The 17,338-nt window shown below is 45.0% G+C and overlaps 1 long non-coding RNA gene and 2 pseudogenes across 1 annotated transcript in view; 2 read left to right on the top strand and 1 right to left on the bottom strand.

Annotated features, from left to right (window-relative positions):
* Positions 1-2,671: 2,671 nt before the first annotated feature.
* On the bottom strand, positions 2,672-8,203 carry LOC102884881 (annotated as a pseudogene).
* Positions 8,204-13,413: 5,210 nt separating this feature from the next.
* LOC107196170 overlaps positions 13,414-17,338 on the top strand; it is a 15,239-nt gene continuing 11,314 nt past the window's right edge. The window contains exon 1 of the long non-coding RNA XR_001517534.2: positions 13,414-13,586. This is a non-coding gene — a long non-coding RNA (uncharacterized LOC107196170). The remainder of the gene's footprint in view (positions 13,587-17,338) is intronic.
* Positions 16,634-16,751, top strand: LOC112484409 (annotated as a pseudogene).

Here is a 17,338-nt window from a genome sequence, read left to right as displayed (position 1 = left end):
CGGCCGCCGCCGCCGCCGCCGCCGCCGCGGTGCCGCCTGGGAGTTGTAGTCCCGGCTGCGCGGCCTCGAGGCTCGTCCCAGTCCCCCAGCCCCCAGAGCCTCGTTGCCAGCCTCCGGTCGCAGTGGGGACGCTGCGGGGCGGAAGGAATCCTCTCGGGGGAATAAAGCTGAGGCAGTGACCTCTGGAGGTAAGGAGGAGGGGGCCAACGCTCCTCCCAGACCCTGAGGAGGCCGTGGCCCAAGGTGGGTGACTGTGAGACTGATAAGCTAAAAGTGTAAGCTGCGCGGATGGTTACTGCCCGGAGCCTCTAACGTGACGGGACGCGGTCCCTGCTGCTGGACGGTCCCTTGGGGCCTCAACCCGAGGTGCACGCCGGGAAATGTAGTTCGCTCTCGGACCCGCGCTGCACGGAGGGCGACCCCAAAGGCAGGCTTTGGGAAGCCAGTTGGTGGCTCCAGCAAGTTAGGGGGTCGGGCTAATGCCGAGGCCTCTGCGAGGAAGACCGGGCTGATAGGATGCATTTACTGGCCTTGGGGATATCACAGCCACGATTGCTTTCCCCACCAGCTCTGGGTTCTTCTGCCTCCACAGTCAGAACTCCTGCCCTCTAGAATCCCCTGCTTCCCATAATAGGAACTTTAATTTGGGGGTGCTTAATGTACATCTTGTGCTTTGCACACATGGTATCGTTAAATCTTCGCAAAGGCTCCATTTTACAGATGACGCATAGGAAAGTGAAGTCCAGGTCGAGAATTATGAATGGCAAGGCAAAAACAAACCAACAAACCAATAATCATGATTTTTAAAAAATGCTGTTTCATTTAAAGAATGAAGACACTGAGTCCTCCTGCAGTGGTTCAGTGACTTGCTCAAGGTCTGTAAACTTGTAAGTGGTAAAATTCCGGGTCTTTTCACTTGGCCTCTCTTGGTCTTTCTTGTGTGGTCTGGGGGTTTGGAGGGAGGAGAGAAAAGAGAAACTCTGGTGGGCTCTGGTGCCCTAATGCTAGAGAACTATCCCATAAGCCCTTGGGAAGTTGTTCCACTCTTAGGCGGAAGTGGGTACCTGGGCTCCTGGCTACCTGTCAGGAAAACTCTGGACCTATCAAGATTGCTCGTTGGAAGAGGGAGCCCCCTTCATTCTGAGTACAGGCAGTTCTGCTTTAAGTGCTCTCCCAAGGGTGGTTAACTCTTCTGAGGGGTCTGAAAAAGGCAATTCAAAGGTGTGTTAACCTAGATGCACAGAAACAATGGACAGGGCTGGCTTAAGGCAAAGATAACGTTTTACTAGAGGAGTCACAGGTCTGGGGCATGACTACCCACCATTACCTGCCCAGTTAGGAATTTGTGATCAGACCACCCTGTGAGGTTTCTTATGGTTAGATTTGTTACACACTCCTTTTTTATCCACATGGGAAGAGTAGAATTAGGGACAGATTGCTCAAAACATATGCAACTTTATAATCAGAGCACTCAAAACCAGTAACCATTCTAACAGAAATTACTAACACAGTTAAATTTCCATGGGCGTTTACACTTAGCAACATCTTCAGTCCCTTCTTTGCAATCTTAAAGGCTGGGGCTTGTGCATCCTCCTTGGAGATGCTGATGTAGAGATATTAACTTCTAATGGAGACCATTTTCATCACAATTAAAAATCTGATCCAAGGTGTAGTCTTCTTCATAAATCTGTTGTTTTAATATGGGAGAATATGTTGCAGTTTCTTCACCTGCATTTAAATGCAGCTTTGACCCATAACATCGTAGCAAGCGTCGTGATCTTTGAAGTCACTAAACCAGCCCCCGAATGTAAAGGAAGACATTTCTGTAGATATGCAGCTTTCCCCCTTAAGATCTTTGATTAAGAAAGCAGCTCCTTTAACTGTGAAAAAGCTGGCCCCTCTGTTGCTTCAAAACTTTAACTTCCTTGAGAAAACTGCTTGTTAACCAACATGCTTGTGTTATGCTAACATCATTACTCTGTTTACTGACCTCTTATGGGGGTGATTCAAGTCAAAGGAGCAGGTGGGCAGCAGAACAAGTGGTGTCCAAGCAGATGCCTAGACTTGGGTGAGGAAAGGGACCTGGGCTGGTGGTCAACCGGCTGGGCCTTACAACAGGAATGGGGAGGTATGAGATGGAATTTGTCAGTTCCATAAAAATATTGAGTCTTCTGTCCTTGGACATAAATATAATTTTCTTCTGGGATATCTTGTACATGTTTTCTCTGGTTTGCTCACTGATATGTTGCTGTTTTTATTTATTTGTGGCTGGGATTTTTTTTTTTCCTAATTAGTTACTGCTGTGCTTTTAATGCTGATCATGAACCTGGCTACCTTGTTGAACTCACTCTTACTTGTTCTAGAATAGCTTGACATACTTTTCTAGCTAGATGATCCTGCTGCCAGAAAAACAACAACAACAACAACAACAACAACAAGAAGACAGTTTAGGCTTTCAATCTTTAGCACTCATTCCTCACCCCTCTCCCTTTGGCTAAGAGTTCAATGCAATGTTGGATGATAGTGATGGTAATGGACGATCTTTGTGTTATTCTAGACTTTTAAAGGAATAACCCTAAGGTTTCATTAGATTTCTAGTAGAGGTTCTTTTTTTCTTTTTCTTTTTTTTTTTTTTGGTCAAAATTCACTTTATTTTTCAGCTTTACTTCATTGGGATGTGGTCACAAAATTGGCCCATACAAAAAGGACACCAATATGGGGCTAACTAAAGAAAATGCCTCCAGTTAAGTGATTGGAAGATGAAACTAACAAAGACGAACATAGAAGTTGGAGTGTTTAGAAAGTGAGTTCAAATGTTAGTTCTGCCACATTCTGTGACCAGAGAGGTGACTTATCCTATCTAAGCCTGCTTCTCATCTGTCATTGGTTTTGAGATCACTCACATTGCCGTTATAAGAGTCTGAACCTTTTGTCACTGGTATGTCCCTTTTTTGGACACGTGAGACCGCATGGGTCTAGGCTAGGGAGAGAAGGCCACAGTGGTTGAGGTGCTTCGAGGATCTGGACTTGGCTCAATAAGCTTCACTTGGTTTGCTCCGATCAGGCAGCCTGGGCCCAATGCCAGGTGGCTTGACAGGCTGGTGACACCACACCCAAGCCTTAGGCAGCAGGGAACAGAGGGATGGGAAAGGATCAGCACCTATTCTGGAGAGAGGAAGCCAATGAAAATAGAACTTTTCAATTCTGCTTCTAATTTTCCTACCCAGGCTGTTTTAAATCAGGTTCTGCCCTAATGAAAACGATCTGAACTCTTCTGCAACCTCTTCTCCCCATTGGTTTGTTTTTCAAATCTTTTTGTCTTTGTTTGGACAGATCTCTAAGAAACCAAGACACCTTTCCATAGGTGGTGCCTCCACGCCCATCCCAACATGCTTCATCTCTCTGATTGCCATTCTCCCTCAAAACTCAATGCGAAGTCTCCCAGGGCTGCACTTTGTCCTTCTAGTTTGACGTTTCCTCCTCCCAATGTCGCGAATGCTCAGTACACTTACAGGAGATGTTGCTGAACAGGAGAATAGTCACCTGGACTGAAAGGCTGGGGTTCGGGGAGGGACGAGGGTGTGAATGCTGATGACAAGACCTGGAGTGAGACTTCCGGGGCACATTGCTATGTTTGCTCTCTAGAGATGGGTCGAACCGTTTTTATCTTTTAAAAACCAGGAGATTAAAAAATTGCATTCCAGTGTTAGATTTATATGCTTAAGAGATTATCTGAAATTCCTACTTGGTCTCCAGCAGAGAAAAACACTTGAACGGAGTTGACAGACAAATGTCTGTGTTTTTTTCTTTCTATTTCCGGTTTAGAACTGCGAAGTGATTGCTTTTCACCCCATTGCTCCTGCTCAAAAGTTATGCTATAACAGAATTCGGGTTATAGAAAATTTCTTACAACCCTTATATTCTTTATGACTGAAATTTGCGTTTTCCTCATGACCAGTGTCTCCCAGCTTGATCACTTGTGTTCCCTGCTGTTATATTAACTTGGAATTATAGGTAGCAAAGCAAAGAGAAAGCATTAGGAGCACCCATTTGTTTCTTAGGAGAAGTTGCCCCATCTGCTACTTGCTTGTGGATCAAGAGGTGGAATCCTTGTCCTAGGAGTGTTTTGTTTCTTGGGTGCTGGTTACAGAAGTGAATCAAAAGCTGAAGGGATTTTTAATGGCCAGCAGTTCTCTCTGCTGGCCATTTTGGCAAGACCTAGGACCTAATGCTCCCTAGGTACCCTGGGTGGAACATGAGACCAAAATCAGTAGTGCCAGCATCCCTCAGGGCCAGATGTCTCTAATACCATGTCGTGGCCTTTGCCCTGCCTGCTTCTAAAAGTAGAGAAATTCCTTCTTCGGGAGCCTGAGGCAGACATAAGTCACACCCAGCCCAGAGGGAGCTGAGCTCCAGGCCCTGCATTTTGCCAAGCCTCAGAATTCTCAGCACTAATGCTTCCTTTCTACCTCTAGCTCAGAAGGCCCAGCTGCCCTCTCTCCCTCCAGCCTGCGAGTTCTGAAGTTGGCAAGCAGGGGTGGAGAAGGCATGAGAAGTGGGCTGGAAGGATGAGCTCACCCCTTTCCTGGGTGGAATTTTAGTGCTAAATCTTCCTGATTTCTGGGCTCGTAACACCCTCCTGACTCCATCTTTGTTCACCGACCATCTGCATCAGACAGATTAGAGAAGGGAAACAACATTCCTGCCTCGACAGCTCCATCCTTTCTTCCAGGGGGCTTGCTGTTCCCTCACCTTCTTTGGGTCCTAGATCTGCCTAGGACATAAAAGGGAGGGGTTTGAGTCAAAGCCTTCATCATCTCAAACCCACTCCCTCTGAGTATTAGAATTGTAGTGGCCTCGTCCCTCAGGCTCCTCCCTGCTTCGGCTCCAGAGGCCCCTATTCCAGCATGGGGGCTGTTGGGGTGAAGATAGGCATCCAGCCGGAGTTGCCCAGACTCCCTCATGAGGGAACAATGTCAGCGAAGGCTGAGAGCACAGTTTGGGCTGGCACTCTCTGCCATGCCTGGCACACAGGGACTGCACCGGGGGGTCACTTTGTGGTAATCGTGTTAAGGCATCATGGGGAAAAGATGGTGCTCAGTCTGGAAGTTGAGATGTCACCGAACCAGTCACCGACAGCGGACCAGTGGTCACTGCATGTTGCCTGGAGCTGGGTAAAGACCCAGCCCGTGTTCTGGTCGTGATCAGTGTGCATGGGGATACAGTCACCCACACGGAGAAGTTGCTTTCCAGGAACCTGACCATGAAGAAAAGGCCCAGGAGGCCTCTCGCTCCCAACATGGCACATAAACGAGGAGGATGGGGACATAGAAGGCGATCATCCAGGCGGAGTCCCCACCTCCCCCTTCTTTCGCTGGGTAACAAAATAGAAAATACACCACGCAAAGCGGAGAGGCAGCAGGCCCGGGGCCCAGGGAAGAAGCACTTGTGCTGGGGTTTGGTAGCTGCTTCTTCTTCTGTTTCCCAAGCTCCACATGGAGGGTCTGACCCAAGGCAAAGAGGAAGGGGTGCATGTTGATATCTGGGTCTTCGTGGAAGCAGTTGGGCTTGGCTTGGTGCTGGAGGTGCATGCGGTTCCACCAGCTGACAGGGGCCCTCTTCAGATGGCTGAATAGGATGGTGTCCAGGTGGTCCCATGTAGGGGCGCTGAAGACGGGTGCCCAGAGTCGTGCTGCAGCTCCCAGCCCCGGCCTGAACTGCACCCAGCAGCACTGCACGAAGGAGGAAGGGCACAACACGAAGGACGTCCCAAAGACCCAAAGAGTGAGCCAGGCAGCAGCATCCCGCAGCAGGACGTTTTCGGCAGCAGGAAGAAGACAGGGTTGGCCGTCGTGAGCCCCGTCCATCCGTTCCTCTGTGGCCCGCAGCCCCGTCCATCCGTTCCTCTGTGGCCTGCAGCTCCCGGAACTCAGCGGTCAGCTCTTTACTGTCACCGGGCTTGACGCTGGGCGGCTCAGGACAGCTCTCGGACCGAGAGACTTCATGCGCTTCCTCGCAAGGCCCCTGTGGGTGTGGAGTGCCACAGAGGGGTCGCGGCATCCTGCCCCGTGTAGTGGCTGAAGATCTGGGAGCCTCCGGGGTGCCGGCAGGTGTTCGACTCCTTCCACTGGATCCCCAGCCACCGCTCCTTGTCGCACCTGGAGCGCTGGGCCACCTGTCTCAGGGGAAGTAATGCGGGGTCTGCCCCTGGGCGGGGGGTCTCATGGGGCCACTGGGGCCTGGTGACGCCGCGCGCTGGCTGTCTGGCTGGCTGGCTGCGCAAGGGCGCTCTGGTAGAGAAGTTCTTTATCAAGTTCTAGTCCTAATTTGCTAAAAGGTTTCTTTCTTTTTTTTTTTTTTAAGCAGGTGTTGACTTCTTTAATCAGACCCTTTTCACACATTCGTCGATGTGATCAGATGTTTTTTTCTGCCTTGATCTGTTCACATGGAACCTCCCTCCTTCTCCCACCATTGCTGGATTTAATAATATTTTACTTAGGGGTGTTTTGCATTTGTTTTCGTGAATGGAATTGGCCCGTGGTTTTCTTTCTTGTGCTCTCCTTGCCCAGTTTCGACATTAGGGAGTGCTAGCCCTGTTCCATGGTTTGGGGGTAAGCATCTACTTTTTCTGCCGTCAGGACTGGTTTGTGATATATTGGAGTTATCTGTTCTTTGAACATTTGGTAGAAGCTGGCTGTAAGATCATCCATGCTTGCTGCCTTTCTGGTAGGTCTTTGATTACAGTTTTTAACTTCTGTGGCTGTGGTTTATTCAAATTAATTACTTGCTCCTGGAATAATTTTTTGTAATTTGTTTTTGCCTACAACAATTATCTATTTTATGTAGGATTTCAGATTCACTGGCATAACATTATATGTATTATTTCTTATGACTCATTTCTATCTGAAATTATGTTTCCTTTGGCTTTCCTGATATTTATTTGTTCCTTCTCTAATCTTTCTGGATCAAACTTGCTGAAAATTTTATAGTTTTAGTCATCTTTTTTTTAAAAAAAATCCCAGCTTTTTGTTTTATTGGTAATCTCTTCTTATTTTTTTGGAGGGGGTTATTTTATTTCATTAAATTCTGCTTTGATTGTTGATTTATTCTTCCCCCCTAGTTTTAGTTTTTATTTTGTTATTCTGGATACCCCAGTTTTTGATATGTGGTGCTTTCAGTGTTGTTCATTTCCCCCACAGAGACTGCACCAGAGGGTCACTTTGTGGTAATTGTGTCCAATGAATGTAATTTCAATTTCCTTGAACCCCCAAATTATTTAGAAATGTGTTTTTGAATATGTACATGGATTTTTCCTTGATTATCTTTTTGTAGTTGATTTCTAATTATATTCAATGAACATATTCTGAATGATATAAAGTCTTAGGAATTTGTCGAGCTTTCCTTTTGACCTAGTGTGTGGTGGCTTTTTTTGTTTTGTTTTAGAAATGTTCTGTATGTGTTTTTAAAGAATGTGGATTCTAGTTTTTGGGATCGGAGGTCTGAATATACAAGTATTTTATCTAATTCTTCTCTACTATCTCCTTATATATATATATATTTTTTTTCTGTTTGATCTGTTGGCTTCTGGAAGGTGTATGAAGTATCCCATTAGGAATGAGACTATGTCTATTTTTCCTTTTCGCTGTATTAGTTTTTGCTTTATATTTGTTTGAAGCTATGTTGTTAGGCACATAAGGGTTTATGATACTAACATGTCAGTGAATTATTTTTTTATCAGTATAAAGTATCCTTTGTCGTCTTTCATAATGAGTTTTGCTTTTAACGCTTCCTTTTCTTAACATTTCCTTGGTATTTCTTTTCCTTCATTTCTTCTTTTTTTTTCCTTCCTTTTCTGAGAGCTGATTATGCTACGTCATCTCATTCTGACACACTATCAGCAATAGTTTGTGTACATCTATTCACTTATGTTGTTTTTCCCCCTTATCCCCAGTTCCACTCGTATTTCTTCCTCTATCTCGTAGACATACTTTCTAATGTATTCAATTTATGGTTCTTGGATATGTTTATATTGCTAAGAGATATATAGGAATATAGACATATCTATATTTCTCTGTGTTATGTAAGACATCCCAGCCTGGGAGACTGAAGAAAGAGGCTGACAGCTCCAACATTACATTAAGAGTTTGTTAAGGGAACTTACATGGGAGATGTGTTTTGGGCAGCAGCAAGTCGTGGTGGACATCCTCCGTGTTTTCCATCCCCCAGCTCTGTGTTTTATAGTTAAAGCAGTGAGTCTATGCGCTGGAAAAGGAACATATGTTTAGTCTATGGGGAAGGGGACCGCCAGGTGCTGAGAGGCTCTGGCTCCAGAGCTGGTTAAGAGACAGGTAATGTCTAGAGCATCTCACTCTAGAGGAAGAACACAGAGTTTTTGTGTACGTTCTCACACAAAAACTGACCCAGTGTTGGGGGCCAGGGTCTGGGCTCACCTAGGAGTCAAGATGGCAGATTAGCTTTAAGGCAGAGGCAGCTCTGTCTGCACACTATGTTTATGTATTATATATGTTTTTGTATATGTGCATTTTTGTAGATGTATATGTTTTAAATTTACAAACATGGTATAAAGTAAATTTCTATTTTCACTTTTTTTGTTGAATATTGTTTTAAGAGCATTGCATGTTGTTTTTTAATAATGTGGTTCATTGCTCCTGATTGCTGCATAGCACTCCAGTTTACTAATTCACTGTCCTTAATTATTCACCTACTAATGAAGACCAACATTGCCTTGAATTCTTTCCTACTGCAAACAATACTTTAATCAGCGACCTTGGACTTGTGCATTTTTCCTGGATTGCATACCTTAGATTGGGACTGCTGGATCATAGGCTACATATTGCTGAATTATACCGACCAGAGATGCATGTCCCTTACAAATCCTACATGTCTTCGCTAATATTGGTTCCTCTCCGACCTTCTAATTTTGGCCACTCTGATGGATTTAAACTAACATGTTTAATTTCCTAACTGATTATGAATGAGGCTGAGCGTCTTTTCAGACTTGTTAGCCATCTGGATTTCCTTTGATGTTAATTGCCTATACTTTGCCCATTTTTTTTTTCTGTTGGGTTTCCTATTTTTAAATGTTTGTGGGATTTTGTTGTATATTCTAAATATTAATCACTATTTTTTTCAAAGCTGAAAATATCTTCTCCCAGCTTGTCACTCATTAGTTAATTTTTCAATCATATCTTTGTTTGGAAGAAATATTTAATTTTAATATAGTCAAATCCATCTCATTTTCACTATATGGTTTATGTTTTCTACGTTTAAGAATTTTTATTCACCCCAAAGTCAAAAGGTAGTCTACATTTTTCTACTAGTTGTTAGGGGTCGAATCGAGTCCCCCCAAAAGATATGTTGAAATCCTAACCCCCAGTTTCAGAGTGTGTTCTTAAGCTTAGATTCTCTTCTTTTAGTGGTTACCCCAAAAGTGTTATCACGTGTATTTAACAAAATCCTCTCCACTTATAAGTCGTTCGAGATTGTAGTTCTTTTTTTAACATCGAAATTCGACATCGTCGCAATATTTTTGACAGAGCGCATCCGTGTTGACCTTCCCTTTGATTTCCTTATTATTCCCTCGTCATTTCTTTTTGCGTTTCAGACCTTTATTCCAGGATTACCTTCCTTCTTCCTGAAGCACGTCCTTTAGAAGTTCTTTGGAAGAGGGTATCTTGGGAATCAGTTTCTAGTTTTTGGTGTGTCTATACGATAATCTTATTTTTGCTCTCGAAAGATAGTTTTGCTGGGCACACAATTCTAGCATGACAGTTATTCATTTCTCACTCTCAGTTCTTTTAGTAGCTCATTCCACTATCTTCTGGCTTGCGTCACACTTCTAAAAATAGAACCGTGGCATGGCGATGGTTGCCCAACTCTGTGAATTTACTAAAAATAATTGAACCACTAAAACAGATGACTTTTATGGTATGTAAATGATACCACAGTAAAGTTGTCGAAAACATTTCTGGCTCTGTTTTAATGATTTTCTCTTTAATGTGTGTGCTAGGGTTTACTATATGTCTCATGTGGATCTATTTTTAAATATTCTGCTTGAGATTCATAGACTTTCCTGAATTTGAGGAAGAGGCTCATCAATTCTGAAAAATGCTTAGATATTGTCTCTTGAAATGCGCTTCTCCCCTTCTATTATCTTGCTTCTGTAAACACAAATTAGATGTATGTCGGACCTTCCCACTTTGTTCCATATTTCTTAACCCATTGTTCTTAATTTTTGCCTTTTTTCTTATGCTGTGTAATTTCTTCAAATATGTACATGTTCCAGTTTCTTTTCCTTTCAGTTGTGGTAAAATCTATTTAATTTGTCCACTGGGTTTTAAATTTCTCACTTATGTTATTTCTAGGTTTTTTTTTTGTTGTTGTTCAAATCTTCCTTGCCAATCTTGATAGTCTGTTTTTCCTTATGTATTTCTTAAGCTCCATCTTTAACGTTTTTAAAATGTAATATATTTATTTTATATTCTGTACCTTATAATTTCAATACCATTGGTGAGTTTGAGGCTGAAGGTTATTGCTTCTGCTTTTGTGGTTTGTGGAACTCATGTCCCTTGGGATTTTTATCTATGGAAATTCTTTAAAGCCTGGGTTTAAAATGCATTTTCCTGGATAGAGTTAGTGTTTGCTTATGCCATGGACCTGTGAGACTAGCCGACTTGGGACCACTCTAAAATTTTGTCTGGAGGTCTCTCAGGCTACACAGATGGTACAGATTTAGGCTCTAAACCCATAGGGATATGGATTTATTGTTAGGAATTCTCAGGGGAATTTTTTTCTCATTACAGAGTCAGAGAAACATAGATTCCCACAGTCTTTTTGGGGTCGGGGAGAGGGAGGTTAAAAACAGTACCAACTGAGGAATTGTCCTGAGGTTCTAGAATTTTATGTATAGGTCTCTGATCTTTACTCACTTTGCTTGAGTCCTAGGATTTTTCTTCTATGAAAATGGCCTATTAACACTCAGGCTTTATGCACATAATCCCAGGACAAGTGATGAGTCTTCAGATCTCTTCACTTTTCTGAGTTCATGCTTTCTTGTTTTTGGTCTGCAAGGTACATTTAAGGCATACTGTCTCTCCTTTAAGAGTGTAACCACCGAGGGGATGGCCCAGGTATCTGGCCCCCCAAGCCTCCTCTGCTCTCCTTCATTGAATTAGAGAGCTAATCTCCATATAATTAATTGTAGCTATTCATTTTAAAATTAATTACATCTCGTCCCTATCTTTCATGGACAACAAATTCATTTACACATTCATCCAACAGTTACTGCTCTTATTCAGAGAACCCTGAAGGACCGGTAATGCATTAAAACCAAAGGACTGAATTGAGTCTCTCCCTACCTCCACCCCCAAATTCATATGTTGAAGCCCTAACCCTCAGTACCCGAAAATGACTGTACTTGGAAATAGGGCCTTTAAAGAGGTGATTAAGTTAAAACGAGGTTGTTAGGGTGGACCCTAATTCAGTCTGACCACTGTCCTTATAAGAAGAGGAAATTTGCACACACTGAGACACCAGGGATGCGTGTGCACAGAGGCAAGAAGGCAGCCGTCTGCCAGCTGTGGAGAGCGACCCCAGGAGCCAGACCTGCCCACACGTTGGTCTTGGCTATCTAGCCTCCAGAACTGTGAGAAAACGAATTTCCATCATTGCTGAAGCCCCTGAGTCCGTGGTACTTTATCACAGCGGCCGGAGCAGATGAACGTTGTCTCCAGTGCCGTAACGTCAGACACCATCTTCTAGGGCCTAGAGAGAGGAACTATGATTTGACACGGGGCCTTTCTGAAGCTGTTCACGTCACACCCATAGCACAGCCGGGTTTGGCAGACAGACTTAACAGCCCAGGCCTAGGATGTGTCTCACTCACCCACGATGATATTTCTTTTTTCAGGGTGTCATTCAAGTCCTTCTGTTGAGGAACGGCTCTGAGGATAGGCAACGCCTTGGTGACGCTCCCATCTTTTCCAGACGACTTGGTTTAGAAGCTCTGCGGGCCATGCTGAGAAGGAGGGCTGGGGGAGAGGTGAGAGCAGCAGGAGTTAGAGCGGAGAGGGAAGCAGCACCCTATCGGGCATGAAACTAGACTTCCTGCAGTAGATGTGGGGGAGGAAGGCGTTTTATGAGGTCTGGAAACAGAGGGAAATGTGGGAAGGGCACGGTGTTCCATGAGTTTAGGACTAAGCGATTCAGAGGTGGTGCAAATGTCTAAATTGATTAAGTCAGGAGGCTAATTCGGTCATAGCTCATAACACCTATTAACCTTTATTCCTTCCCCCGTCTTTAGGTATGACAAATATATTCTCTCATGGAAAAAACAGTTACCGAGCACGATCACTGTATTGGGCACGTCGCAGGGGAAGGGACAGTCCCTGCCCTTCGGGCAGCTACAAGTCTGGGCGGGCAGGAGAGGCACTGAGCATGCGCAGACAGAAATGGTGCGCGTTCCAGAAGGGGCAGTAGGGGGCGCTGCGGAATCTGAGGGCTTCCGTGAGGAAGTTGAGACCTGATCGATGAAAAGGTGGGCGGAGGGGGCGGGGAGAGGGAATTGCCGGCAAACAGACCCTGCTGCGAAAGCCCTGAAGTGAATGTCAGTTCACTGCCACCGATGAAGCCCAGTGACTGGGCTGTGGCGTGAAGGGGACGACTGTAGGGCGGGAGGCAGCAAACAGACGCCTACTGGGAAAGCATATTCTCGGGAAGGGTGAGGATTTTAGACCCTCCCTGAAGGCCAGTGGGAAACTACAGAAGGATTTAGTAGTGTGACTTGATTACTCTGGTTGTTGAGTGAGTCCTGAATTAATTGTCGAGCAAGATCTGGAGGGCGACTACAGCAGTAGTTCAAGCGCGGGATGATGGTGGCTTGGAAGAGGGTAGCTTTTGTGGGACCAAGAAAAGTGACAGGTTTAGAAGCTCTGGAACACTAAAGGATCTGATATAGGGGGCGACTGTGATGAGCTAGAAGAAAAGGGTCTACATGTTATTCTAGGGGTGTGTCCATGGGAAGCAGAATTTCTAAAAAACATATGAGTATGGAGAAGGAATAATAATGTCTGGAGACAGCATTGGGGTGCCAAGGATGGCAGATTGTAGCGTCGTTCACACTATTTGCTGTCTGTCCTGAAAGATACCCTGATTGATAGAGGGCTTGGCCATATTACTCGCTTTAGCCAATGAAATGTGAACACAAGTGACGCACAGCTCTTCTGAATGGAAGCTTCAAGAGCCAGCTCATGGCTGTCCGTGTGTCTTTTCCCTCTGCCAGGAGACTGGCAATGCTTCGGAGGCTGCCCCATGAGTGAAGAGCTTGGGTCCATGAATGAAGACATGGAGCAGAGCCCCGCCGACCGTGGTTGGACGTGGCACGTGAGTGAGTCTCTCCCTTTGTTTGGGTGAACCGCTGGGATTCGGGCTCATTTGTTTTCGCAGCGTATCTTGACTACCTCACTCTTCCTTTGGAACCTGAGCTGTTTGGCAAATGGGGGGGAATGAAGAACCTTCAGTTAGGATTGTGGCAATTATCTTCAGGAAACGAGTTGGCTTTAGATAAGGTAAGAATTGGAGGAAGCATTCAGTCAAAGGTTTACAGGGGTTACAGTTTGAGAAGGATGGAGGCAGGTAGGAGTCGGGTGGAGCAAAACACAGCACAGAGAATGGTAGCAGTGAGAGGATCTGAGATGACGAGAGGGGCCTGTACTCAGGGCATTACCAAGGAAAAAGAGAGGAAGCATGATGGAGGGCAGCAGGCTCTCGGGTTCCTAACCACGTGTTGCTTCGAAGAGCTGCCTCTCAGTCCCATCTGCTCCCTCTCATCTCACCCGCTTAATGTTCTTCATCGTTTTCTCCTAATTGGCTTACTTCTCAGTCGTCGGTGTCCTTTTAATAGAATATGACTCCCATGCTGCAAAAATCTGGCCTGAGCTGGTCACCACTATACCCCGAATGCCAGGCACAGGGGCCCAACTATTTCTGAGATCAATGAATGAATGAAACTTACGGATCCCTCCCACTGGTCAGATCTCTCCCTTCAGCAAAGAGGGCTTCTCAGTGGTCTGTAAACCAAGGTTTGACTCTTGGCTCACATTTTATTGTCTTAGTGACTGTGGGCAAGTTATGAAACCTCTCTGACCTTGGTTTCCTTAGATTGAAAACAGGATAATAACAGTTATCTAACTCATGGGGCCGTTCTCAGAATTATATGAGATGGCTTGTGTAAATGACTCAGACTGCTGAACAACTAATCAATTCGTCGGCACTTGTTTTGTCCTAATTTTAGTAATGGCATCTATGCTGACTCCCGGTGCAGACAAATATGCCATTCCTCTCCACTAGAAGTCCACACGGTTTTCCCAGTCTCCTTGTCCCCAGCCTTACAGAGAGTAAAAGGGACTTGTCCACAGACCTCCAGGGCAGATGGAAGACCCAATCCAGGGCGTTCCCCACGACCGCTTAGAAGGAAGTGGCCCTCTCAACTAGTGAGGGGTGAGACTCAAATATCCAGCAGGCAAGGGAGCGTATTAGTTTCTTGTTGCTGCTGTAACACAATCCTGCAAACTTAGTGCTTAGAACAACACGAACGTATTATCTTAATAGTTTGGGAGGACAGAAATCAGAAACGGGTCTCACTGAGCTAAAATCAAGGTTTTGCAGGGCTGCGTTCCTTCTGGAACTTCTTTGCCTTTTCCGGCTCCTAGAGGCCACCTGTGTTTCTTGGCTCGTGGTCCCCTCTCTATCTTTAGAGTCAGCAGTGGCATCACTCCGACCTCTGCCTCCATGGTCACATCTTCTTCTCTGGCTTTCCTGCCTCCCTCTTTCATCTATAAGGACCTGTGATTGCATCGGGTCCACTTGGATAATCCAGGATAACGTCCTCATCTCAGAATCCTTAATCTGATCACACGCGCAAAGTCCTTTCTGCCATGTAAGATATTATATTGACAGGTTCCCGGGATTAGAACATGCACATCTTTGGGGACCGTTATTCTGCCTCCCACAGAGGACACGTTAGAAGTTGGCCCTCAGGTAGCCAAGCACTCTTCGTGTCCCTCCCCAGTCTCCCCAGCTGTGTGCCGATCTCCTGTCTTTCTTTTCCTCCCTTTCCCATCTGTTTCTGTCCTTGCAACACATTTAAAACAGGCACCATCAGCTAGAGGCATTTGCTCCAAGCCCCCTAATCCTTGTGAACGGTGGTCTAGGTAAAGGTCCCCTCTGATTGCACTGGAGTGAGCTGGATCAGACAGGGTCTCCAGGTCGAGCCCCTGGAACAGCATAGTCCAAGAGAAATAGAATGTGAGCCACAAATATGAGTCGCATATGTGATTTCAAATTTTCTGGGAGTCTCATTTTTTAAAAAAAGTAAAAAGAAATAGATAGAATTAATTTTAATAAAATATATTTTATTTAATCCAGTATATCAAAAATATGATCATTTCAGCATTCATTCAATGTAAAAATTATTAATGAGATATTTTATGTTGAGTCTTTGAAATCTGGTGTGTATTTTATTCTTTAGCATATCTCAGTTCGAACACTGCATGTACCTAACAGCCAACAGTGCAGGCCTAGAACATAAACCCTGCAAGGGCCCCGGAGCCTGGAACAGTCCCTGGCACAACAGGCCCTCAGATTTGTCGAAAGCAAGAATTAATGGACCGCTCTGTTCAGGCTTAGACTCTTCTTTCCAAAAGCCCTGTCAGCTGACCTAAAGAAGGAAGCCAAATAGGCCGCTCATTTGTATCTAATTTGCATGCATTCCTCTCAGGCATGTTTGCTGCCCAGGCAACTTCTCTCTAATGATTCCCACTGAGTCCACTCTTACCCAGACAACCTTGAGAGATGCACCGTTGAGCTGTGCTCAGTGCTTAGTCCTGTCTGGAAGCTAACGGAGAGAAAGGGGACTCTCCATGGAGTCAGTTCCCGAGAGACATTGGGGGCGAGTGGGTGAAGAATGCCCCCCACTCCAGACATGTGCCCATGGCCATTGATGCTCTGGTTCTGGTCCCTACTCACCTCTTGCCTTATCACCCTGTTATGGACTGAACTGTGTCCCCCACAAACTCATAGATTGAAGCCTAACCCCCGACGTGGCTGAATTGGAAGATAGAGCTTTTAGGAGGTTATTAAGATTAAATGAAATCAAAAGAGTGGGGTCGAAATCCAACAGGACTGGAGCCCTCGTGAGAAGAGGAAGAGACACCAAGGGCATACGAACACAGAGAAGAGGCCTTGCGGGGACACAGTGAGAAGGTGGCCGTCTTCAAGCCAAGGAGAGAGGCCTCAGGAGAAAGCAGACCTGCTGGCACCTTGATCTTGGACTTTCAGCCTCCAGAACTGTGAGGAAATAAATTTGTTCTTTAGCCACCCAGGCTGCGGTGTTTCGTTAGCCCCAGCAAACTGATACAGACTTCTTCTCTCGCTGGTCTTCAGTGCTGCCCTTGAATGACATTCCTGTCCTTCAACAAGTTAAGCACAGAGTTCCTGCTTAACCCAGCAATTCCATTTCTAGGCGTGTGCCAAACAGACCTGAAGATAGGCGTTTACACATAAACTTGTACCCGAATGTTCATAGCAGCATTATTCACAAAAACCAAAAAGTGGAGTCTACGGCCATGCCACCCTGAACGTGCCCGATCTCGTCTGATCTCGGAAGCTAAGCAGGGTCAGGCCTGTTAGTACTTGGATGGGAGACCACCTAGGAAAACCAGGTGCTATAGGTGTTGAAAAATAAAAATCAAAAAGTGGAAACAACCCAGATGTCCATCAACTGGTGAATGGATAAACAAAATGTTATTTTCATAAAATGCAATATTATTCAGCCATAAAGAGGAGTAAAATTCTGCTACATGCTGTAACATGGATGAACCTTGAAAACATCACACTCAGCAAAAGGATTTAGACATAAAATGACGAATATCGTATCATTTTATTTATATGAAATGTCCCAAATAGGCAAATCCATAGAGATGGAAAGTAGATTAGTGGTTGCCGGGGCCTGGGGGCAGAGAGGGTGGGGAGTGATTGCTACCGGGTATGGGGTTTCTTTTGGGGGCGATGAAAACATTCTGGAATTTAAACGTGGTGATGGTTGCATAACATCGTGAATATCCTGAAAACTACTCAATTATATACTTAAAAACAGTGAATTTTATGGCACGTGAATTATATCTCAATTTAAAAAACGACCTGCCTGCCATATTGGATTTCTTTTTTAGTTCCTCGAATCTGCTATATCACGTCACTTCTGAATCTTTCTACTTTCAAGAAAAAAAAAGTTTCATCCTTCATCACCACCTCCTTTTTCTTT

This window comes from Pteropus alecto, unplaced genomic scaffold (assembly GCF_000325575.1).
Source record: "Pteropus alecto unplaced genomic scaffold, ASM32557v1 scaffold271, whole genome shotgun sequence".
Taxonomy (NCBI): Eukaryota; Metazoa; Chordata; class Mammalia; order Chiroptera; family Pteropodidae; genus Pteropus; species Pteropus alecto.
The sequence above is the reverse complement of the archived record's forward strand: the minus strand, read 5'-3'. Positions and strand labels throughout refer to the sequence as shown.